Raw genomic sequence first — 25,164 nt, 5'->3', positions numbered from 1 at the left:
GTTCACACCAGGTGTTAAAACGTGTCCTGAATGAGTCTCCTGTGACCACATGTGGTCGTAACTCACTTTCCCACTCTATATGCAAATTAACATGTACTTTATTTTTGTTCAGTAAGACCAAAATATATTGCTTTACCCAGTTTGATGTTACAGATGTTGTCACTGTCTGCATGTGGTGGTAAGTGTTGAGATTGTAGCAGTGACCTTAAATAAATCAATGTGTGGGCAAGATAAGAAGAAGGTAAGATCTATCCATTCATCCATCCATCAATTTTCTCAACCACTTAACCTTTGAGGGGCCAATCCCATCTGATTTAGGGTGAGAGGATGGGTTCACCCGGCCTGGACAGCAACCTAATCCCCAATCTACACGTCTTTGGACAATGTAAGGGAGTCAGAGAACCTGGAGAAACCCATGCAGACTGTTGTTAGCTGTGAGCTAGATTAATTTTTATACACACCGTCTATTCCAAAATATGGCAAAGAGATTTTTAATGATTAAGGGGTTTGTTTGTAACAGCACAGAGTTTTGGTCTAATGTTGATCAAATATCTAACAAATATATCTGCATGCTGGAGTCAAGCTGCCAAACCCTTTCTGCAAAGTTACATTTGGATTTGCATGATAAAGGCCTTGTTGACCGAAACACTGTAAATAACGACTGGGAGCTTGGTACCGGAGAGAGAATTCATTTTTCTGTTTGTGCTTCAGGTCTGTTTTTATCCAGCACCCAGCCAGAGGAGCCTACTGTGGAGCTGCACACTGTGACTCTCTGGTGAGAAAAGTTCCAAAACAAAATAAAATAAATCTCCAAGTTGTTTTCTAACTCTGACAGAGCCGATGTGGTGAAAGGGTCATGGAGCCATTTAGACTCCGAGATGGTGTTAAAGAGTTGGACCAGCCTCAGACATATCAGGGAGAGGTGGACGTGTGGACACAGACAAAACACACATATCTATGGTCGAACTGATTCCACACATCGCACACAAGCACTTGCCCCATTGATATTAATATTAACCTCAAGTGGATCAATGGTTTCAGCTTTGAGGCAGGTCTCAGCTTCAGATTTTCTCTACACCAGAAGAAAATAAGTAAAATCCAAACTCCAGCTCATTGATTTTCATGACATCAAGATTCATCAGGTTCCTTCTGCTCTGAGCTGATATTGTTCTATCAAGGCTCGCCTGTCCAGATCACTGAACACCGAGCTGAGTTAATACGTTCTGATCTGTGCCATAACTTGTCTCTTTAATGCGGGTTGCAGTCACGCAACATGCGTATAGCATGACTCACATGTCATTTCTGATTTATTCCTCGACGGGGATGCTCTCCGAGTTCTACAATGCCCTCTTTTTGTAAAGCATTACTGTGCAGGTGAGTGCTTTACTCACGAGAGATTTTCTGTATGTATCCAGGAGTTGTGTGTGTTTTTTGGTTTGTGTGTCCTGAGCTGAGCTGACAAGGACAAATGGCCTTTCTCCTCTACTATCATGCTCTATACAAGGTGTTGCCCTGTCTGCACAGGATTCTCAATGTGACTCAGACCTTGGAAACGCAACAAAGCTGGGGAATCGCGGCGGGAAGATGGATGACTTTGTTCAGTCTAAAAATATGAGATTCTTCCCTTTGTATATGTGTACGTGTTTGTGTCTGAGAAAAGAATAATACTGGTACAACTCCCCTGTCTGAAATAAATGTCAGGGCAAGATAAATAAACATCTCTCCACATGCCTTTATTGCCTATTGTTATTTTGTATTCCTTATGCAAAACCTTCCTGCTGCGGAGACTATGTATATGATAATGTGTCAGCACGTCTGGAATCATATCAACTCTTCAAAACACAACGCTGCAGCACGTGCTGTGTAAGATTGTCTATGTGTGTAAGCCCTCTGTCGCATCTGTCTATCCAATCATGTTAAAACCTGGAGCCAAATGGTTTATTATTTTCCTGGACTCTGGCTCTTCCTGGAGGAAAATGGTCCAAACTGATGTCTGGGAAGATGTTCATGTCTCCTTTTATCTCATTTTGGCATCTCCTGGGTCTCATTAAACTGTGGCCTCTTTTTTGTAGAAAATAACATGTAATTGTCAGTTAAATGAGACTCAATCTAAGTTTATATAATTTGCTTTCACATGCAAGGACATGTGTCAAAGCTAATTAAGCTTTACAATAATTACAGGAAACACAGGGTTAATAGTTACTCTGCTTATCTTAACTGTTCTAGAATCAGTATTTATTATAGGTTTATGTGTAATGAACATTGGCCTGTTGACAGATTCTATCCTCCTTTAAACTGAGTTCACAAATACTGCTTCTTTCAAACTGTTGCAATGCTTTCATCAAAGTTACTATGGCTGAATAACAAGTTGGAAGGGAAACGGCTGTTTTGGAAAATGATTTGGTCCAAACATTGGAAAGGTAAAAGAAACAATGTTTCACGTGGGGGGAAACAAATCACTGCTGTTAACGATGGAATGTAATTTAAAATAAAAATAGCAGAGGGAGGAAGTTAAAAAAGATTGATAGTGTTAAGTCTGCCGGGTGATCACTACTACAGCAGCTCATGATGCAAATAACACACGTAATATGCAGAGTTAAGTAGAAGTTAAAGTACTGATTCACCCTCTTTGCTCAAGTAAAGGTATAAAAATATATGCTCTGAAATGTACTCAGATTAGTAAAAAGTAGTAAAAAAAATAGTTTGAAGAATACTTAACTAAATCCACTCTTACTTTAAATAAAATAAAAAACAATATATAATAAAAAACAGGCTTAAAGCAAGAATAGATTTGTCAGCATGACATATTGTAGTGAATTTAGTCTTCTTAATTGAAATAAGGCAGGTATGAGGAATGTTTTGTTGCTCTGCTTCGTCTTAGATGTTGTCAAAGTTATGATGTTGGCTGATTCTTCACTTTCTTTCATGTGGTTTCTCTTCGTCACTGACATTTGCGTTCTGCCTCTTTGCAGCCGAGTCCCTCTGTTGTCTGTTTCCTTTTGATACATCATGTACGCAATGTTACGTATGTTGTGTATGACATGTACAAGGAATTGTCTTTTCTGGTTTATTGTCCCATCGAATTAAGTTGAAATCTGTCTTGATGTTGGGAAGGTGGTTCTCTTTGATGCAAAATTAATACAAAATCCCACTCAAATGCTTGTAAACTAAAGCAATGAGCCTATTTAAGAAATAGAAAGTACAGATATTTGTGGTAAAATTTAGCGAGTAAAAGTAAAAAGTCGTCAGAAAAATAAATACTCAGATAAAGAAAAGATATCTAAAAAAAGCCCCTGAAGTATAGCAATAAAGTATTTGTACTTGGTTGCTTGGTCTGTCTTATGCTGTGCAACCAAGATGCTGAAGACATGGCATCCTCTTTCTGTGTGTGGCTCACCCATCGCTCCTGGAGCTTAAACACAGTGAAGCAAAGGGAACCAGGGCCAACTCATTAGATACAGCTGCAGACTTAGTTGGCTAAACCTCTTACAGTCCTCTTGGAGAGGCAGAGAAAAGACATGCAATCCTTAATGACACTAAGAAAACGTATTATCGGCATTATCCTGATTTTTCTGGACGGCACTCTAAACAGCTGGTAGAACCCGAGTTCTTGGCTTACATCTGAGGCACTGCTCTACTGTGTCACTCCTCACAACAGTCAGACTGTTACACTGGAGTCTGATCATTATACACAAACATCAGTGTTTGCTATGAAGTTTTTGCAAACAGCTGTGCAAGAAGAAATTACAGAGTGAGAACAACACTGTTGAGTTTGGAAGGGGTGAGCCTTCTGTTGGCCCTCAAGCTCCGGGTCCCCATAACAACAGACAACCAACTAATGAAACCGTCGCGCATCACCTGCAATCAAAGTGCAACCAGTGTGCAATATGCATTGCTTCAGTCAATTTCCCAAGATGAAGAGACACTTCAGTGAGAGCTGAGCTGTTACTAACGTGGAAATCACCCTTTTCAACTGGTTGGTGGGTAAAAAACTGACTTAAGAGCCAACTTGTTTCACAACCACCAGTCAACTTTGATACCAAACACGGATACATACAAAACTGTAGAAATACCAGCCAGAGAGGTACAAACAAAAGATACACAAAAAATGAACAATAGAGCCGTTAAAAAAAGTACAAAGACGTTTCTACCATGTTTCAGTAAACTAGTGCAGCGTCCTTACTACCTGCCCATTCTGTGGTCATGCTGTTTGCACCTTTCTCTCTAAAACCGACCTGCAGTAATTGAGCAGCAGCAGGAGGCTGCAGGACTCAGTCCCCAGAACCTTGAAGCTGCTCCACTGCTGCTGCACAAAGAGCTGATAAACTGTTAATTCCAAGTTCGGCGAAATTGGACTCAGTACGCAGAACCCCCGACTGGAGAATCAGTCGTTACCACGATTGACAACGATATTGAACATATTGTGTGTCCAAATCTCACTAAATTCAACACAGCACTTCCTTGGGCCCTTAATATGCCATATGCCAAGTGTTCTCAAGACAGTTCTTGAGACACACTGAGACTTCTGATAAAAGTAGATTATATAAAAGATTATAAATGACATACAATAAAATGTAAAACCATAATGCATGTGCTACATGGTACTTGTTTGGTCTATTCACCACATTAAGCATCTGTTGAACATTGAACCTCAGTAAGTAACTGAACTGAAATCTTGTTATGAGCAGCAACAATTCACTGATGTGATGAAAAAGGTCAGTGAGAAACATCTGATGGACCTACTAAGAGTGTGTGAGTGTGTGTGTGTGTGTGTGTGTGTGTGTGTGTGGGTGTGTGTGTGTGTGTGTGTGTACTACACGAGCGGAGAATAGGAGATTGGGAAGAACAAAGACCTCCACAGTCTGAGAGCGCTGCATCTTTTCTTCTACCCTTCAAAAGCTACATCCCTTCTTCTCCATTTCCCAGTCTCTCATTGCTTCCCCTCCACATCTCATTGTAGTTGTGTAGATTAGAGGGGAGCTGGTTACATAGGGGACATCATGACTCTACATCTCAAATACAACAAGCATGCCTCATTACCTCAGCCTCACTCTCTGGTTTGAATTACTGCGCACTGGCCTTATCCAGACAGCATCAACGTAGAGCTTACATCCAACACTTCTCTTTTCAAATTGTGGGAGCAGAGAGCACGTTCCCACCGAGATTCAACATTCTGCTGTCTCCTCTCACAGATTCCTCCTATACAAATTTGGCTTGATACAGTATGTATCACTCCTCTCTCCCTCCTTCTCTGCACTGCTGGACCTAATTCCTGAGGAGAGCAATTTTGCTCTCACTCAAAATTCCAGATCCAAGCGCCAATCTTTGGATTTTATGGCTTTCATGGGGATAAGGCACAGTGTGTGGAATAAAGCTCTGGGAGGAATTTTGTTGGTGAGGAAGAAGAAGGGCGAGGGCTCTGAGGCAGTTCAAATGTCTTTTGCAGATACTCTCTGTCTCTCTCGGGTTCTCTCTCTCTGTCTCTCTGTACCTAGAAACGCAGAGACACTCTGCCAGGCTTTTGACTTTGGGCTACACAGATCTTGACATTGGCTTGATGTCGGCGTGATCTTAAATCCTTGGAGAGGAGCGCAGTGGCAATCCCTGCCAATGAGCATTAAGTTTTCATTAGCAATGCTCAACCTGCCGCAACTCCAGCTGCCCCCTGGCAACCCATCCCAAGGCTTTTATTATTGTTTTTGAACTACAGGCCAACAGCAAACCAAGTACGGAAGCTATACACTGTGTGTGTGTATGTGTGCAACCATGTACTGTATATAAATATATATATGTGTGTGTGTGTGTGTGTGTGTGTGTAAATGTGTCTGTCATCTCTGCTTTATATACCAGTGGTTAATGCCTATTGCTCCCTGATGAACCGTTAAATGAGTGCATATTAAAAGACAAACATATTCACACACTTACACTTGAGCACACATGCTTGAACTGACACACACACACACACACTTTTCCCTCTGGTCATAAGTGAGAGCTCTGCTAAAAGTCAGCACTGCATCCATCTTTTCCATTCTATGACCTTTTTGGGGTCATACACCAAACCCCCCCCCCCAAAACAGCCTATGCATCACAGCTTGGACTGTGGCCAGACTGCCTCCGCTGCCGCAATTATTTCCAACATAGGCCCCTGAAAATGCAGATGACAGAATGATGAAAGCTCGGCAGCTAGAAAAACACCAGACAGCGAGGTTGAACGAGAGACTAAATGAAGGAGATAATTAAAAAAGAGCAGGCAGAGGAGAGAGCAAGGCAAGAGCCAGAGCAAAAATTGGAATGATGTTAATATTGTGTGAAACGGAGAGATGGCGGTATAAGTAAAGGGCGATTGCAACTCTAGCCGATTTGTGCTTCCTACTTGTGCCTGTGTATCCAGCTGCTCGGAAACGCAGCGGAGCAAGGTCAGAGAGGTCGCACACATTGCTTGGAAATCCATAACCTACATACAGTTAACTGGCTGATGACTTGACCTAAATTCATCAGCGCTCCTGTGCTTTACAGTCAGCTGGGATTCAATCTGTTGTGTATCTGGGCATTTTATAGTTCCTCCACTCTCACACTTGACAGGAACAATGATAAATGCTTAATGAAACACACTTAATGTATAATTAAGTGTGACTGTCATCCAGTGAGCTTACCTTGTATATACGCTTGTCTCCTATTTTATGAAGCCATTGTGTTGAGCACACTGAAACCAATATCCCTCATTAGGCCCACATCTTCACAGTATAATAGACTTAATCAACTTGTCCCACTTGTTTATTGAACACAAGAACAAACAGACACTGCCTCACACAGTTTCATTCAGTGATACTTATAAGAACCAAACGCCTTTGAGATTTCTTCTGAGCCTTATGTTCTTTTTTTTCCTCCTGACAGACAAACGGTATTTATTAAAGATAAAATACACAGAGTCATTTCCATGAAAACATAGCTTTTGAAAAAGATTCCTCTTTACTTGGAAAATATCATGGACTTAAAGTATGGGCACTTCAGATAAATGAAGTGTTGATAATGATTTGTCATAGTACAAGCTTCCTCTGCAAGTCTCTGGGTACTAACTATGTCTAGTAGTGATATGAAGTTGATGAATGAATGAATGCCAATCTGCAGGACCAGTGTCCCCTGACCACAGCAGCCAAGACTCACACTCAACTTTGGGTGTTTTTATGATGATGACAGCTAAAATACTCTAGATAAAATAAAACAAAATCTTTGTATCCATGGGAGACTGAATGTACTTGTTTTAGTGATGACCTTTTAATGTTCATACACAGTAGCTGCACACAAATCCCTGTAAAAGCCACTGAACAGAACCTCAGTTTTCTCCAGACGCACACTTGGAGATTCAGAAATCTAAAAAATCATTTCTAACCTCTCAAGCAGCAACTACAAGCTAAATGCTTTGCTCAACTTATAGGCTACATTTGCCCTCAGTCTAGTTTCCGGAGAAATAATAATCAAAGCCGTCGCAGTGTGTGTGGAGACGTGTGGCTTCACTTTGCAAAAGCGCCATGTAAGGTCTTGTACCACCAACTGAGAGAAGAAAAACCATTTAATTGGAAATGTTTGACAGACTAAAGCGTAACACAAAACAAGGCTTTTTCTGATATGTATGTACAGTCTTATTCAACAAATGTCTCAAAGGGTATCACTGTTTAATTCATGGAGAAATATTAGACAGAAAGCCTGCCGGCATTAACTGTGTTTGTGCTTCCACTTGACCTTAGACGGGAGTTCTTCCTGGGTTATGAGCATTCACGGCATGCACAGCTGGGCAGATTTGCACTGACTCACTCGCAGAGACACACATATATGGAAAATACACTTGCACTCACATCATGGGGATCGAATTTTCAGGTGAGTGTGTACAGAGCCAGAGCTTAGAAGCCTTGCACACATGCAGTATGAGCCCTCGACTGTCACTTTCACCGTGCTGTCAGACAACACCATGACCTTCGCGTGATGAGGGACTTAGTGAATGAGTGGAGTACATTTTTTTTGTGTTTAGTCAGAACCTACTCTCACATCTTGCTTATTTTGTTCAAATCCTTTTTTTTCTTTTGAGTATAGCACGTAAGAGATGAAATGTTGGAACATCAGCGTCTTTTTTTTTCGACACCTCCACTGGGAGCTCATTATCATATCCATAACCCAAGAGATATAAGTTTGAAGTTTAATATACAGCACCTTATGTCCTGGTATGAAATGTGACCAGTGTAGTGCCTGTTTGAAATGGGCTGTTTGCTTGGCCTGTGGTAATGCGAGCTGCAGCCTTTTTTCTGAAACTGTAAAAATGATCTGCAGTAATTGAGCCTCGGTACCAAATTCGACAGTGCATTTCTGCGGGCCCTTAAAAATACACACGGCAAGTGTGAAGCTGATAAGATGAACGGTTCTCCAGACATGCATTACACATACGGACAGACAGACATTTACTGGAATTACTTAAAACATGTTGATTTAAGATCTGCAACATAACTCCATAATAAAGCTGCCATGAATAATCCAGAGTCAGGTTATGACTGTGCTAATGATGCCACCAACTCTGATGCCTGAAGACAAGAAATCATAGACTGCCTGTAGAAATGGACAAAAGATATTCGCTTCCTCCCACTATCCAGAAATGAAGCTAAAATAACCCAGATAAGAATACTACCATAATGCATCCAAAGACGGTGTTTGGAGCAAGAGTCTGCAGAGTAGTGATCGTGCTGTAGAGCCATGATATGGAGGTGTCACCAATACACGTGCCTGACGAATCGCAGGTCAGTCTAGGCTGTCAACTGTGACTTTTTAACCTGATTTTAATAGCAATGACTAATTAAAACCAAAACTTACTGACATCACTGTAAACGGCATCTAGGAAATCTAGGAACATGTATTTGACGTGTACTTTTACATTTTTTGTTTGGCCAATGTTGTAGCCACTAACATGGAGGAGGCTGAGTTTATGAACAATACTGCAGGTTCCAATTGAGACGCTTTGGCTTTCCTTTTGAGAGCTGTCATGCCGCCCTTCTTTATATACAGTGTGTGACCAGGCGTGTTAAATAACAGCAAAATATTACAGATGCAACCGTTGGGATGTTGTATTAGGTTGCAGAGTCCCCTACCGTGAGTGGCTGTGTTGTTTTAAGTCTCTGTCAGTCCAGGCCTCCTCAGCACCTCATCCAAAACCTGGAACATCTGGCCAGAGGCCAACACCATCTGCCCGCCCAGGGCTGTGTGTCTAAGGAACGATGTGTGCCTTCGGAATCACCTGGCCAGGAAGTAAAGAGGACAAGACATCAGTAGGTCAAAGAAGAAGAGATCTGTTTAAGACCATAAATAGCAACTGTGGTAGTTCTGCAAACAAAGGATGTTTACAGTATTGTGATTTTCCCAAAACTGCTGTTGATTACATTCAAATAAATATAAAGGAGCCACAAAGCCAATGAAAAGCAGGTGCTTCAGAACAAACACACCGTGCCTGGCTTCTACAGTGCTTTCAAGTTGAAAGTAGTTTTCGAAGGGCAGACAAGAGCTTTGATTTATAGCCAACACCTGATTGGCTCCGACCCAATGGCTAGGGTACAGGGCTCCATCTTGGAGTTTAAACACCTCGGGCTTCATCTAGTTGGGATTCATGTTATTCTTTTTTTCCCTAAACAGGAGCATATGAAACAACACACTGCGATAACATCATCAATCTGCCTCCGTGGCCTTACCAGCACTACATGTGACATTTAGGAGCTTGGCAGCTTGCCCTGAGTTAACATGCATGTAGCTAACAGAGGGTGAAGTTAAGGGAAAACATGTAATAGGAGAATTTACTTTAGCCTTATAAAAGTGAGGAGATCGAAATATGAGTGTTTCAAAGTTGACAGCGGGAAAATCTGCAGAGAGCATTATATTTTGACTGTATGTTCTTTAGCTGATTGATGACGAGGAAATAAGATTCAACCAACCAATGGCAACTAGGATATGCAGAATCAAAATAGAAATAGTCAGTTAATACACTGGGAGTAGTTGTTACTCCCATGACAGTCTAAAAAAGCCGCAGTCTGGTGGGAACAACGCAGACAGTAGAAATACAGGGTTTTATTTTTTAAATAAAATAATGGAAACAACTACAGATTACTGGAATTATTTAAAGAATAAATAAGGGTCCAAAAAATAAACAAAAGCAAACACACACCCTATGAGAGCAAAATCAGCTTTTAACATACGTGTCAAAATGTTAGTTGCTGTGACTTTTACAAAGCTCTATTTGTATTCACATGCACAAACAAATACCCATCCGTCCATCAATTATCTATACCGCTTATCCACTGAGGGTCTCGAGGAGAGCTGGAGACAATCCCAGCTGACATTGGGCGAGAGGCGACATTGGTAATGGCTGCACCACCTTGCTGCCCCTTGCACAAACTTCCTCTTATATAAATATATCAGCTTTTAGGTTTCATTTCTAGTGGTCCATTTTTGTATGTTATCATAATTATTCCCACAAGTGTCATGTAATGAAGTTAAACTGATGTCAATCTATTAAATTAAATTATCCTCTTACCACTTAAGATAATATTATTTTACCCAATGCCAGCAACCGTCTTCTCTGTATGTACAATATTTGGACCCTCAGAAGAAAAGAAAAATGTAGAGCTGTGCAGTACCATCTGAGATAGAATCATCGCCTGAGGCTTTCTTTATCATGAGAGGGTGGTTCTCAGTTACATCCTCAACAACGGAGCGCGACGAAGTAATATATATTCAAACCACACAGTGCATCACAGCAGCATACATGTGTCTGTAAGACTGTTGCAGGGCCACCCCTGATCTCAGCTATAAAGTCCCCACGTTATCTTCCCTCTCAGTCTCGTGTGTGTGTGTGTGTGTGTGTGTGTGTGTGTGTGTGTGTGTGTGTGTGTGTGTGTGTGTGTGTGCGTGGCCACATGAAAGTCTGGCCATGCCGCAGGGAGTAACATTGTAATGTTGACTAAATTTTGCCTTCTTATTTTGAAAACCAAAATATGATCACCACTGCAGTTGTGAGTCATCAAGACCAACATTCGCAGAGCAATGTGGTCCAGATTACTGTGTGTTGCTTTATCAGTTAACTTACAATACTCAATTTGAACTAAGAAACTTAAATTACCTTGGAGAACTAACTACATGCATCAACAAATTATCACAAACTGCAGAAAATAGGCTTCACCTCCACCTCCACCATCTGACCTGAATTATATGTTAATCTATATAGTACATGTTAAAAAAAAAACAACATTAAAATAAAATGTATTGGCTCTTACAAATCTGAGAACATAAATACTAATTGAGATATTCAATTCATTCTAATGTAACATTCAATTCAAAAGAAAGAGCAACAGTTTTGATGCTGTCATCATGCTGCTGCTCATATCTGTAAATCAGCCTCTTGGCATATTTATAATGTAGTTATTAAATGTAAAATAAGCTTAAACTGCAACCCATGGCTACCCCCTGTCTATAGTAGGCAAACATTTTCTACACCAGTGCAACAAAATGTAGGAATATCAAGTAATTTAGATTAATAGAGTAATTTAGACTGCAACAGGATAATCCCCATCCATTTTGGAGAACTGATGCTCTATTTAAGTTTTTCTAAACGTTTTGCCAGGATACACCAGTCCACAGGGACAATGTATCAAATATATCACATGGACAGTTATCATCCATTTAAAGTTAACTTTTTTAACATGTGTGGATGAAAAGTGGATTTTAAGGTATTGTAAGACTGTACAGTATCTGCAAGGGTCTTTCAATATTAGTACCAGAGAAGGATGTGCCAGTGTTTCTAGAATAACCTTGATGTTATGTGAATCAAGTTAATATACAGTAATGCATTTTTCTCTTTTCTGTGACTTTTTCAATAAATCAGAACGAGGCTTATTTGAAACAGATATAAAAGCCTACCTGATACAATCACATGAGTTACCTGAACTTCATCTCTACAGATTTCCTTGATAGAATCTAGATAGATTATTCTCAGCCTAAAGAAGTAGGACGAAGCCTTGGGGCCAGCAACAGTCCAGTTTTTCTTTCTTCTGTAATGTGATAGATAAACAACCAAGATGATTGAATATATACTTAACATCAAAATAATATCTTATATATATGTATAACATATATTTGGATCACTTCGTGCAAAAACCAGACACATATTTTTAGCTACTTAGAGAGAGAGAGATAATTATCAAAACTGAAATAATAAATTAGGGCAAATTTAGTGGCTGGTCAACTTCATCATAGCTCTCTGAATAGAAGCCAAAAGCTTCATTAACACCTGACACAAGTTTACTCCAACTAGCCTCCTGTCACAAACACCATCCAGGTGTACAAGAGATTTTAGACGATTATTTCACAGCACAAATGCTGTATCGTGTAACTATGAGACTTCTAATTTACAAAAATGTTCAGACATTTCGATCAAATGTCACTGTCAAATGAAATTTTAAATGTGAGAAAAGAAACTTTATGTTCATAATAGCCTATTAGAATACACTGTTTGCTCTCAAACAGACTGTCATATTTGGGTTATCAAATCAAAGTCTGTGCAACATCAATTTAAAGAACTCAATGTACATGACTAGTAAACACTTATGATACAAACATGAGCAAATTTAATATTAACCTATTATATTACGTGCGGTATCAAATAATAACTACTTGTCCACTTGAGTCCTGTAACTACCAAATATTGCAAACATCATCATGATGAATTTGAGGAGGGCTCCTCTTCTCAATGTTCACCTGTAAATGATTGAAGCCGTTTAAACAAACCACAGCTAGAATTCTGTGATCCTGATTTCACGTACTGATTCGTAGGGGGTCGGAAAATGTCAGAGAGCAAATCGCATTTTAAGAAAGGTGCAGTAACAGGGAGTCAACTTGAAGGGAGGGATGGAAGGGAAAGAACAGAGGAAGAGGAGGAGATTGATAGAATAGAGAGACTAGGAGAAAAAAAAGAACAATGTGCAGTAATAAAATAACGAAAAAGAATTCAGAAAATAAAATGGAGGACATCATGACCATATCTGTTCACAATTAAAGCCGCTCTACTGTTGATCATTTTTGTTGTGCAACTGGATGGTGATAGTAATTTTAAACAGACAATGAGCTTTTGCTGGTTTTGTACTTATGTACAATTTGTGTGTGTGTGTGTTACCAGAGGCAAGGCAGCAACAGCTGTGTTTAATAGTGACCGAGCCGCCAAGGCCACAGCTGGACTGAAGCCACAGACAGTGAATGCTGCTGTCGGGGAATCAGAGGGGGAGGAGGGGTTTGGCCTGACCTGGCTAAGGTCTGGTTTAGTCTGGGCAGGCACAGGTTTTGGAAACCACAACAGCTCTGTGATGGTCTGAGGGTGGACCTGGCTCACAAAGAGCAGGCGAGAGCCTGCCTCCTCTTGTCCTTTCAAACAGCGGGCAATCAGCACATTCCACTCTCTGCATGAGTAAACACAAATCAATTTCAACTTCTATGTGTCAGTAAAGGCATTTTCTCTCTTTCTGTGTTCCTAAATATGACTGCATGGCTTTGATGTTCTTTGGGAAGTGTGAAGTTCACTTGTATTGTCAACCAGTATAAAAAGACTACTGCTGAAATAGTTTAAAAGCGAACGTGTACGAGGCAGTGTACCTGCTTCCCTTATTAAAAACCTTAATGCTATGATCTTCATGTTGTGGTTCAGAAGCTGGGGTTTCAACAATCAAACTATGAATTGTTGGACTATTCTGGGCTTCACATTGCATTTTTGATGATCGGCAGCTAATTATTCTAATTAGCTTGATATAGTTGAGACAAGGAAACTTGCTGTCTTCAAGAAACAGTGCAAGGACTATTCAAGGAGAAACCTGTTGATGTGAATATAAAAATGTTTAAGAATTTATTCAAAGCCGGGAGGAAAAAACATTGTTAATATGCAGCATGCGTTGCAGCCAGAACTGGATATAAAACAAAATGGAGAGGTAAAAAGCTTTAGGGTGGGACATTGCATGGTAGCTAAATTGATGGAATTTTGTGGAGCTGATTATATTCAAAAAAATATTTTTTATTGTTTTTAACTTTATCTGATACCATACTATTAACTTTAACATATTGAGTAGCAGTGACTTTGGTTTTTGACAGTTTGTTGGTTTTTGCACACGCATTCACGTGTAACATTCGCCCTGAGAGATTTTATCACAAGTGGAGCACACTAAGTACGTGTGTTCACACACTCTTACTTCCCAGCGTTATGTAAATAATCCTACCCGTCACTGTGTTCATGAAGACATAATGTTTTTACCCAGTCTGAGTTTACAGATGCACCACATAACATTGTGTTTGTATGAGTCTGTGTATGTTGGTGTGTGTTTCTGCAAGCAAGTGTGGGCGAGCAAGCGAGAGAGTGACAGTGAGGCAAAAGTGAGAGAGCGGAGTCAGGAGTAATTGAATGAATGAATGAATATGTAGATATATGTCCAATTGCACAACACACACATATTTTGTTTAGCCATTCTCTATTATGTGGATATGCAAGTGGTCTATAAGCTGGTCAAACATTCAGGCTCTGAAGTTCCTCTGTTAAGTTTACACTGAGCTCTATGGATCATATGTTGCCATAAAAACCTAGATTTGTTGATACCAAGGTTATTGACATAGTACTTTTATCTGCATCTAAAAGATTAGAAAGAAATAGAAATACACCCACACCCTTGTCATCATATATGTAGATTTGAACTAAATGTAATTGCAGATTTGATACCATGTCTCTTAAACCAGATAAAGCATACATTTGAAAAAAGGTTTTGAAACCCTCTCACTATGAACGATGAGCGGATGTGAATGTTTATGAACTAGTTACTAACTAATTCTGATTTTGCCTTCTGCCATAAATTTGGTTGATTCCCTTCACACATGAGGTAAATACAAATCTAGCTGAGGTACCTCTGCTCACTCTTGGCACATTAAGAAGCCATCTGTCTGTCTCCTCTATACTTACCGTGATGGCTTTAGTTTGTGTTTTACTACAGCAGATCACAAATATCAGATATCGTCAGTTGGTTTATTAAATTGACCCGGCAGAGTCGACCTCTGACCGCTGTGATGAGAACATGATTGAAGAGGTAAGGACAAGCAGTGAGTTCATTGTTTTATGCCTCATCTTCTTCTGGTCTGCTATCTGAGACCAGGACCATGGCCCCATGCTGCAGCTTTAGAGTGACCATTATTTTAGAGCTGTACTAACAATCCACCCTCTCCTCTGTGGCGTTTAACGGGCAAGGATGGAGAGTTTGGAATAGGCAATACTCAAAGGATGGGTTTGTGGGGAAGAGGGAGAAAAGACATGGAACCAAAAGAGAATGAGAGAGTATGAGCGAGTGTTAAGGATGGGAAGACAAAGAGAAAAAAGTGCTAGACAACGAAAAAAGCGTTTTTTACTCAGGAGAGTGGTGTTTATATCTATGAGTGAATACATAAAGTTGGTTGAGCGTGAGAAAGAGGCTTGCAGTGAATGCAGCACATACTGGGAAGCTGAGACACACCTCGGGGCTCTCAGAAAGCTCAGAAATCAACGGAGGGTGGATAATCTACACACCAAGACTATTGTGGGAAAAGTGCTTTTGCTCTCTGTGCATTAAAGTGATAGACTGGGCAGCTCTCTATGGTCCATTTAGGAGGGGGTTGAACTTTGGGTGAAGATGGGCCATAGTAAAGTACAGAGACAATAGACATTCAATTATTTATAGCCAGGTAATCTGAAATACAACAGATCGAGAGAGAGAGAGAGAGAGGGAGGGAGGGAGAGAGAGAGAGACACAGAGGGAGAGAGACAGAGAGAGAGAGAGAGAGGGAGAGAGAGAGTGTAAGTGATGCAAGTGTGGGAGAAGATCCAGACTCTTTAACAACCATTTGCATTCACATAAGCACACAGGGGAGAAATAAGGACAATGATAAGTTGAATCGAGGAAGTGATTAAATAGATCAAAAGCACACATCTAAAGCAGAAATGCACGCACACACACACACACAGAATGGAACACACAAATATGCATAGAAGGGGAAGGGAAGTATTGATTTGACTAATTTCAATGTGCTGAGTCGCTATGAAACACCTGCCCCAGACACAAGCGCAGCTGTTTGTCTTGGCAACAACATCGCAACCCTGCAACCCCCCCTGACCCCAATCCATCATCCACACTGTGCACACACAGACACACACACAGACACACACACAGATACACACTCGGATACATACACAGGCTGCCAACAGACCCTCATCCCAAGACCGTTAGTGATGTGCCAGATGACTGGGGAAGGACAGGGTGAGTCTAAATATCTGGAGGGTCAGGTCTGCAACTTCATGACTTAACTTGAACAAACTGCATCCACATACATAGAGTTTGCTACATACATACATAGATAAATATAATATGTAGTGGAACAAGAGGAAGAAGGAGACAGAGAGACACACACACACACACACACACACAGGTTAATATGTCTGTATATTAATACACTTGAAGACAAATGCATGTCACACAGGTGACTAATCCATCTTTTATCATGTCGTTCAGATAAGAAGTCAAATGACTTGCTGTCATGGCGGCTCTGCGTGACAATGAAGGGACATTTCTTCACACCATGCTGAAGTGGGAGACCACAGGCCCAAACACAGATAAATTACGCATGCACGCACACGCACACACGCACACACACACACACAGAGAGAGAGAGAGATGAGTAGCACTCTAGGATCATTTATCTTTCAGCAATCTACTAACAATGCATTAAATGTCAACTTTATGGACACACACATTTGTGTGGACAGGCTGTCTAGACAGAGCGCTAATTTGATGCACTTTGGTTTCAAGCAATGGACAGCAGCCATTAGTTCATATGGAGGAGCCAAAACATTTCAGTGCAATGTGTTTATGTGCTCTATAGAAATATATGTGCCATACAGAGCTAATGGGATTTTATAGCTTATTGAATATGTAATTTTTACAAATCATCAATTGTAAACCTAATCGTGTACTTTTTATATTTGTTTTCTTTTAAGAATGTTTCTGTTAATGTCTGCTTGGTTCCACTGCTTTGATTTGCTTGCACTGTATGTGTGATAGAACGCTAGTTTTTTCAGGCTTAACTTTTCAGGTGAAAGCCTCGGCACCAGCCAGTCAAAAAAAAAAAAACCACACACATTCAAATGCAGGCGCTAACCAATCAAATCACATTGATGCAAGTACAAGTCCAGCCTCACATCAAACATCAGACTGAGCCTGCAGAGGAGGCAGAGGCAGCTAGTGAACCTGGTGTGTGTTCATCTGGGTGTGGAGTTTATTCAGCATGTGCTTCTCTTTAGCATTGCACGGACAGCCAGCAGGGCATTTTAGCATGAAAGCTGGCTATGCTTGAGGAGGAAACTTTGATTAGCTGGTGCTGTCATGGTGATCATGCCAGGAATAAGTGCGAGGCACACCCACCGTCAAGCATTAAGGCAAGGTAGCCAGGTAGCCTAATGGTGAAGGCACAAACCCCATAACTACAACATTTATAGTTCAATTCCTGGCCACAACATGTCTGTTGTAAAAGAAATTAGTTTTTGAAAAAGACAAACTACTGCATAAGACAACAAATAGTCAAAACAGATAAACCCTCAATTTATCAACTGCGCTTTTATGCAAAAAAAAAAAGAAAATTATTATGAACGATATAGATGTGGCTAATTTCTGGTAGGTGAGATGTTTTGCAAACATATGCATGACAGGGAATAAGGCTGATTGGTGTCCTGTCTGACAAGTGTTTACAGCGACCCATTATAACTTGAAAAATGACAAACAAAATGACAAAGCACCAAGTCTGGATGTGTGTGAACTAGCATAATGAAGGAGATATTTTATCCTGGCTTACTGGGCAAGCCACTGACTCAAAGCAAAGAAACAAGATAGATTCTCGGCCACGGCGCATTTATCTCTATTACTTCCAGCAATACCAAACATCTAAATTCTGCCGATGAGAGCCGTGGGGATTTTTACACCAGTTATCAGCATCATCCTCTCATATCAAAGTTATTTTTTTCAACAGCATGGACAGAAAGGAGGAGACGGTCTTCAAACCCGTTCTTAAAAATTTGCGAGACGAGACAGCCTTATTTACTCCCACAATTCATAGTGATTTGCACTTGAGTCCTTCTTGCTTGTGCTCAGCATTCTCAATGACCCAACACAAGTGTATAACAAACTGGACCTTCCTAAACCCCACCGAAGCCGATGATGTTTTATCTGCAGCCTTTTGAGGAACTACAACTACAGAACAGTAGAAAATAGATTCAGTACACACTGTTATTTAAAAGGACACAAACATGAATATGGTACATTTACATATACTATACTGCAATAATGCAGTTGCAGTTTTGTGTCTCACATACAAATCAAGTACACAATAATCAACACAAACCTCATTGCAGCAACCTTACACCTCAGCGCTAACCATTATGTTTAATTTCCAGCTAATTGCACATTGCCCTTGGCCCAGGGAGAGCTTGTTGTCGTGTTTAATACTTTAAAATAAGCGTTTTCCAATTCTTCCTGCTTTTATAAGAAGGTATGCTTGAGGCCACTGTACAGCATGTTTTCCTAAAATGATATTAGATAGTCGTAAAATGCGACCATCGCATGTACTATAGTCTTTTAACACTTTGTTTAAACATGCTTCTTTTAAGGTTTTTTATGATTTGTTAATAATGAGAAGTAGTTTCAAACTTTCAGTGAAGTGTTTTTCATTTTAAATTCTTCTGTATGTCACACTACATGTAGCAGCCCAGTGTAATAAGAAATTGTTTTCGCAAACTAATTTGCATCAGCTACGACAGAGAAATATTCTTGTTGAATGTTTGTCTAAAATGATGGCGGTTAAAGCTGTCACTCTTTATCCAATTCGAACATTCATTAATTCACAAGAAAAGTTGGCATTTGAGCAGTGATGACCCACTTAAATTCAAAATATACATTCTAGGAGCGCATCAGACCCAAGTAAAGTAAATCAGCAATGCTACTTTGTTTAACCATGAAAATGGAGGATGCCAGCAAGCAAAGCCTTCCTGAGCTGTGTGGAAGTAGTTTTTATATTATATAAGGGAAAGTACCGATTACAGTATTTAACCTTGTCAGATTGCATGCGCACACGTGATTTTTAGAAAAACTGGAAGTTGTAGATAGTTTTGATGGCTATTGATTCATAACGAAACCTAATACCACCCAACAGCATCACTATGATGGAAGAGGCATCTATATTAACTCTGAGAACATTTACCAATCTAGTAATAGACCTGACACTCACCGGTCCAAGTCACTAGAGGCCATATGTTAAGACACAAGAAAGAAACACATAACAGGAAAAAGGCATCATTGTCCTTTAAAATTAAACAGCACTACCTGTTGTAATCATTGAGCCAGGTGGTGTTTTGACGTCCAGGATGCCTGTGCCAACAATGTGCACAATCTGTAGGCAGCGACTGTATTTCCAGCAGGCAGTGGATGACCTCTGGCTCATGGCGCCCACCAAAGCCTGGCAAGACCCGCTGCCGACCCTCCTCCCAACAGGCAAGCTGCTTCTGGCAGTCACACGGTCAAGAGAGAAAACGGTTTCCCGCATGACAAAGCTGTTATGGAGAGAAAGGTTAAGATAAGGACAAGTATGAATACGATGTTACGTAGCAACAATGCCCTGCATGGCCTAATGTAGCATAATCTATGCAAAGTAGCTGTGGGTGGGTCATACAGATGAAGCAGGAGGGAGAAAAAGCAAGGTGGAATAGATGTGATGGTAAAAAAATTAAAACATACTGCAAGAAGAATATGTGTACGTGCAAAAACTGAGAAAATACAGTACAGTCTCCAGACTCAATGTATTCAAGGTCACATCCCATGGATTTGCTAAAGAGGAAATCTGCATTCAAGTATATCTTCAGCCAAAATCCACAGAGAGGCTCGGTCAACAGTTGCAGGGATAGAGAGGAGATGTAAAATAAATGAATAGAATGGGAGAATAAAATGCGGAAAAGGCAACTAAAGATTAAGCTAAAACATGTTAAAGGTCATAGACATGGCAATTCATGCGGGTGGCGGTGAATGGAGCTGCATTATAACCATGCAATCAATTCATTCAAAAGATTATTTGTTTGCTCATATCATTTACAAAGGCTGCAAAGCAGTGTATTTCATATCTCAGCTCAAACTGTATATGGAAATTCTGACTTGTGCAAATCCACATTGAGTGATCTCAAAATTGAGAAATAAAGAATTTACATTTCAGTTAATCTTCCTGTCCAAATGGCAAATGATCAGGATTTTAAGAAATTTCCAGAAGGCAGACTTGATATATATTATATTTCACATGAAAACATATCTTATGTGGAAACTATGGCCTTGACCTTTGACCACCAAAATCTAAACTTCTAATTGTGAGTCTAACTGTACATTAGGGCCGAATTTGAAGAGATTCTTTCAAAGGCAAAAAACATCATCCTTGGGTCCAGGCAAATTTTGTGTGTTATTAAATTCCCTTTGGAATTGTTTCAGATAGGTCATGTTCACAACAGCATGAGGTCACCTTGACCTTGGGCCACCAAAATCTAATCCGTTCATCTTCCAATTGAACATTTTTACCAATTCAGGAGAAATTGCATCAGGGCGTTCTTGAGATATCATTTTCATGTTCAAACGCAATGGGACAGGCGGCTGGACAACCCGAAGACATAATGCCTCCTGTCATTGGCTGTCATCGATGTGGACGCATAAAAACCAAACATGAAGATATTCAAGAGTATGACACAAGTGGCAGTAGCAGCAAGAAAATGTGATATGAAGTGAGTTGAACTGAGAAAAAACCAACACCTATTTCAACAGCAGGAGCCTGTAGAGTTGAGAAAGGACATTGATACTTTGTGTGTGTGTGTCAGGATTTTTTGAGAGGGAAATTCACCTCAAGCAGGTCTCTGAGCCTTTGAGGGAAAGCATCAGCCAGAACAAAAACTAAAGGTTTAGAACTGGGTCCAGCCTTTGGAAAATACCTGAGAGATAGAGATGGTTGAGGCACGGAAAGAGAGAGATACACAGATAGAGAGAGAAAAGAGGTGGGAGCAGAGAGACCGATAAATAATGAGAATGTTACATTGACTGAGACATTCAACAAAAGTAAATAAAGAGTGAAGGAGAAGGAGCGGCAAAAAGTCAAGTTGTCTTTCAAACAGATGAGTACCTCAGCATTTTAGAGCCGCGTCTCCAGCTGTCACAAAATTCTAAAGTGCATGAAAACAAAAAGCGTCTGTCACAGTGGCAAATCGCCATCCATACAGGCTGGAGGATAAAGGTCAAAAACGATCTGTCAGCAGCATAATTGCATCCTCTGAGGTTGTGTATTGGTGGCCTGGTGTTTCTCAGATTCCTTTTCACACTTTGTTCTTCCCTTGATGGGAAGGGGAGCTATAAAGAAAACTATAAAGTTTATAGTTGCTGCTCACAGTGGAAAGCTGAAAGGTGGGGAGAGGGTGAAGTCATGGCGACAACAGGTAAACGGGAACGGTATGTGACCTCAGAGAGTGGTAAAAACCTAATACTTTTTAGAAATATCCCTTCACTGTGGTTACAGGTACACAACATATTTGGGTTGGGTTCTGTCTAACACAAGGGTTGCTTGGTCATATCCCAGATTTTGCAGGTGGATGTGAATTTTGAGGCCAGATGTCTTTAGTTGTCCATTTCTAGTTTACTTTGGTTGCCCACAACTGAAATGCAAAGCGAAAGGCTTTTTAATTTCTGGGCATTCAAATGCAGATAGCACATAAAAAATCAGTTCGTAGATGTTGTCTTTCAAATCCAGCTCCATTCTTGCACTTCACTGTGCTGGACAGACTGGAATGAAAGACAAAGACTTGACCCAGATATTTACTGACAACACCTGGAGCTCCAAAGTTTTTACTGTTGCCCCAAAAGGTTAATTCATCATCAGACAATTACTGTAAAAGCAAAGGGGTCATTTTGACACTGTGTCACGCTGCCTAACAGCTCAGACTTCAGTTAGACTAGCACGGAGATATAGCACATTTAAAAGCTGACAAGGATTTACTGAATCATAACTGCACCAACATGTATGAAATAGGATTTTATTGTATGGTGCTCTGTTTTGTTTCAGAAAAGATATTCATTTTGTAAATATGGACGATGCACAGACATATAAATTTACATGGACTAAAATCTGGAGAAAGTGGGAGAAGAGAAAAAGAAAAAGGGCTCTTTATGAGTCATTTTATATATATTTAATGGTTCTGAATTAAATTAGTCCATGTGGGATTTTTTTTTTTACTTTACTGTTTGAGTCCCACAAGTTTTGTATGTGTATTACCAAAGGAATATTTTTTTTTTTTGCCAAATGCATTGTCATGACACAGAAGTAAAAATATATGAATGTATAGTTTTAAGACTCAACATACACTTAACTTAACTAAGCGTATGGACCTTTGCTGTTAGAGCCCTGAAACTGTGGAAAACTTTACTTACTGAGATCAGATAGACAACATCTTTTCAAGCATTTGTGTTTATAAATGTTTGACATCTATTGGATTTGATCTTTTTGTGTAACTTATGAACTGAACTTGAAGTAGCTAGGATTCACTCTGGACAGGTCGCGTAATGAAGGGCCAACATACAGAGATGAACACACATTCACACTCACATTAACACCTACGATCAATTTAGTTTCCAATTAAACTAACCCAACAGGATTGTGGGAGGAAGCTGGAGAAAACCCACCCAGACACGAGCAGAACATGCAAACTCCACACAGAAAGACCCCGGGCCAAACCTGATTCAAACCAGGATTACTGTAACAACATGTGAATACACCGAAGGAAAAACCTAATAACTGGCACAGCACCACTGATTAAAATATCCACGAAGTCAGACGGATTAGCGAGGGCAGACTTGACTCGCTTGTAGGGAAGCTCATTTAGCTGCTGTTCCAAGTCCAGCCTGGACTGAGCATCCTGGTTCCTCCCACCACGCAGCTTAAGCCTTTTGCCAGGTTGCCTCTGTGATGGTTGGTGGGTTTGGCTGATCAGAGCTGTGGTGGGAGCAGACAGCTGAGTTGCTGAGGCATACTGTATGTCAAATGTTCTAGAAATCAAGTACCCAAAATAAAAAGCATTTTGTATCATTTTTCTGCAATATATCTGGCTGCCTGAAGGAGGTCTGATCAGGGTCAGCCTTTGCTGCTCCCTTAGACTGGTCACCAGTTCCTTCGAGCTGTCAAAACAAACCGATTCACCTCCCAGCCGGCTGTGGTCATGTGACTTCCTCTGTTCTTCACACATCTTCCCGTGTGGGCTTTCCTTCTCTGTCACTCTCCATTTACGCTGCTGAGACCATTATCGTTGTCATGGTCACCATCCTCACGGCTTGCTGTTGTAATCTTTTCCATTATCCATCACCATGGTGGGGAGTCACCATGGTCATCTGGCTGTTGTGTTGGTCTCTGCTGTCTTTCACGCTCTCTTCTGCCTCTGCTTTCTTCCTTTCTTTTTGATTCCTTTCCTGTGATTCCACAGGTTTATTGAAACTAAGCAATTACTGCTGAGGGCTGGGGCTGTCTGCAGCTAGAAGTAAATTGTTTTCTCACTTTGGCCACAAAGAAAGAAAGAGGCTAGGCTGAGAACATATGTGCAAAGTGAGAGGACTTGGGAGTCCATGGGAAAAAGCCGGTGTTTGCCAGAGGGCCCCTGACATCTGATTCAAGTAATTATCTTTATTCGATAAAAACCAAACCATACACGTTGTTCACCTGAAGTGGATGCTACCTTAAACACCAGGCGTCAGCAGATGTATCAGGAAACAGTCAGTCTAATATAATTAGCTGCAACAGCATGCTTAGTTTCCTCAGCAGTTCCGTATGATTCATTTTAGATTAATTTAAGATTAGTATTTCTGTTGAAGCAGGTTTATTATCCAACAAATAATAGACACGCCATTTGATAATACTATTCCCTACTATGTCTCATCTATATGCACACACAGGAGAGGTGCACATACATTTAAGGTCGATGTTGGAAGGATGGGGTCCAGCATTCATTTTTACATGCAGTATTAAGGTAATGTGCAGGAGAAAGGTAAGAGGGAGATGGCAGTGTGTCCACATCTGTGGCTCTCCGTCTCTAACCGCACATGAAAGGAAGTCGTTTGAAGTTGATGTGGTGCTATTTCTCCAATGACTCCGATTAAACACTGATGCCCATGCCGAGCAGCACATTCATCACGTCGGTGATACTTTTAGTGGCCGTTCCCCTGCTCGGGCGGAAATTAACAGCTCTCTGGTGCCCTGTGCGTGTGCACAAAACCTGGTCCCTCCCTCACTCACTCGCACACACACTCACACATACCCATGCACACACAGAAACACCCAGTTGTGCACACACACAAATACCTGCAGGTGTTTGGGGTATATAGAGGCTATGTTTTTCATTGCTTCCACAACTCTTTTACACTTTGGGGACATTTATTTTTAAAATGGTGGCCTCTTAACTCATCAGACTCACTCACCAGAAGAATCTTATATTCAGCTATTAAAACATTTTGATGAATCATTCATTTACCAGGTAGATTTTAATTTAAATGACAGATGATGCTAATGAAAAATGTTAACGTTGTTATGGTGAAAGAAAATGACTTCCTGCATGGGTTTTCATTATAGGGATCTAAATTGTGTGTGTGTGTGTGTGTGTGTGTGTGTATAGGGGGTCATGGTACTGTACAATACTGCTACTAAACTGCAAAATACTAGAAAAACATATATATAATCTGGGAAACATATTTCCATTTGAACCATTAGATGACAGATTCACTTTTTCCTGCCAGCTATATAAATACATCATGTTAATCTCAAGTATAATAGATAGTCTAAAACCAGTTAGATTAGGTTTGATGAAGAAAGAAGCCTGGCCTCTAGGGGTCTCTAGTGGGGTTTCAAGGCTCCAACTCTAGTTTGATCTACAGCACATTTCCATTTCTACCAAATGATAGCAATGTATGGAGCTGAGGATTCAGTATCTATGTGTAGAATGTGTGTGGACTATAAATTTGCCCCTGCATATAGAAC

The 25,164-nt window shown here is 40.4% G+C and overlaps 1 long non-coding RNA gene across 1 annotated transcript in view; it reads right to left on the bottom strand.

Annotated features, from left to right (window-relative positions):
* The window catches only part of LOC109639693 (uncharacterized), a 154,964-nt gene that overhangs the window by 106,624 nt on the left and 23,176 nt on the right, over positions 1 to 25,164 (bottom strand). The window contains exons 9-10 of the long non-coding RNA XR_011239964.1: positions 19,452 to 19,678; positions 9,132 to 9,277 (exon numbers count right to left, since the gene is read on the bottom strand). This is a non-coding gene — a long non-coding RNA (uncharacterized lncRNA). The remainder of the gene's footprint in view (positions 1 to 9,131; positions 9,278 to 19,451; positions 19,679 to 25,164) is intronic.

This window comes from Paralichthys olivaceus, chromosome 22, assembly GCF_024713975.1.
Source record: "Paralichthys olivaceus isolate ysfri-2021 chromosome 22, ASM2471397v2, whole genome shotgun sequence".
NCBI classification, from domain to species: Eukaryota; Metazoa; Chordata; class Actinopteri; order Pleuronectiformes; family Paralichthyidae; genus Paralichthys; species Paralichthys olivaceus.
Note: the sequence above shows the minus strand (reverse complement) of the source record. Positions and strands in the feature narration are given on the sequence as shown.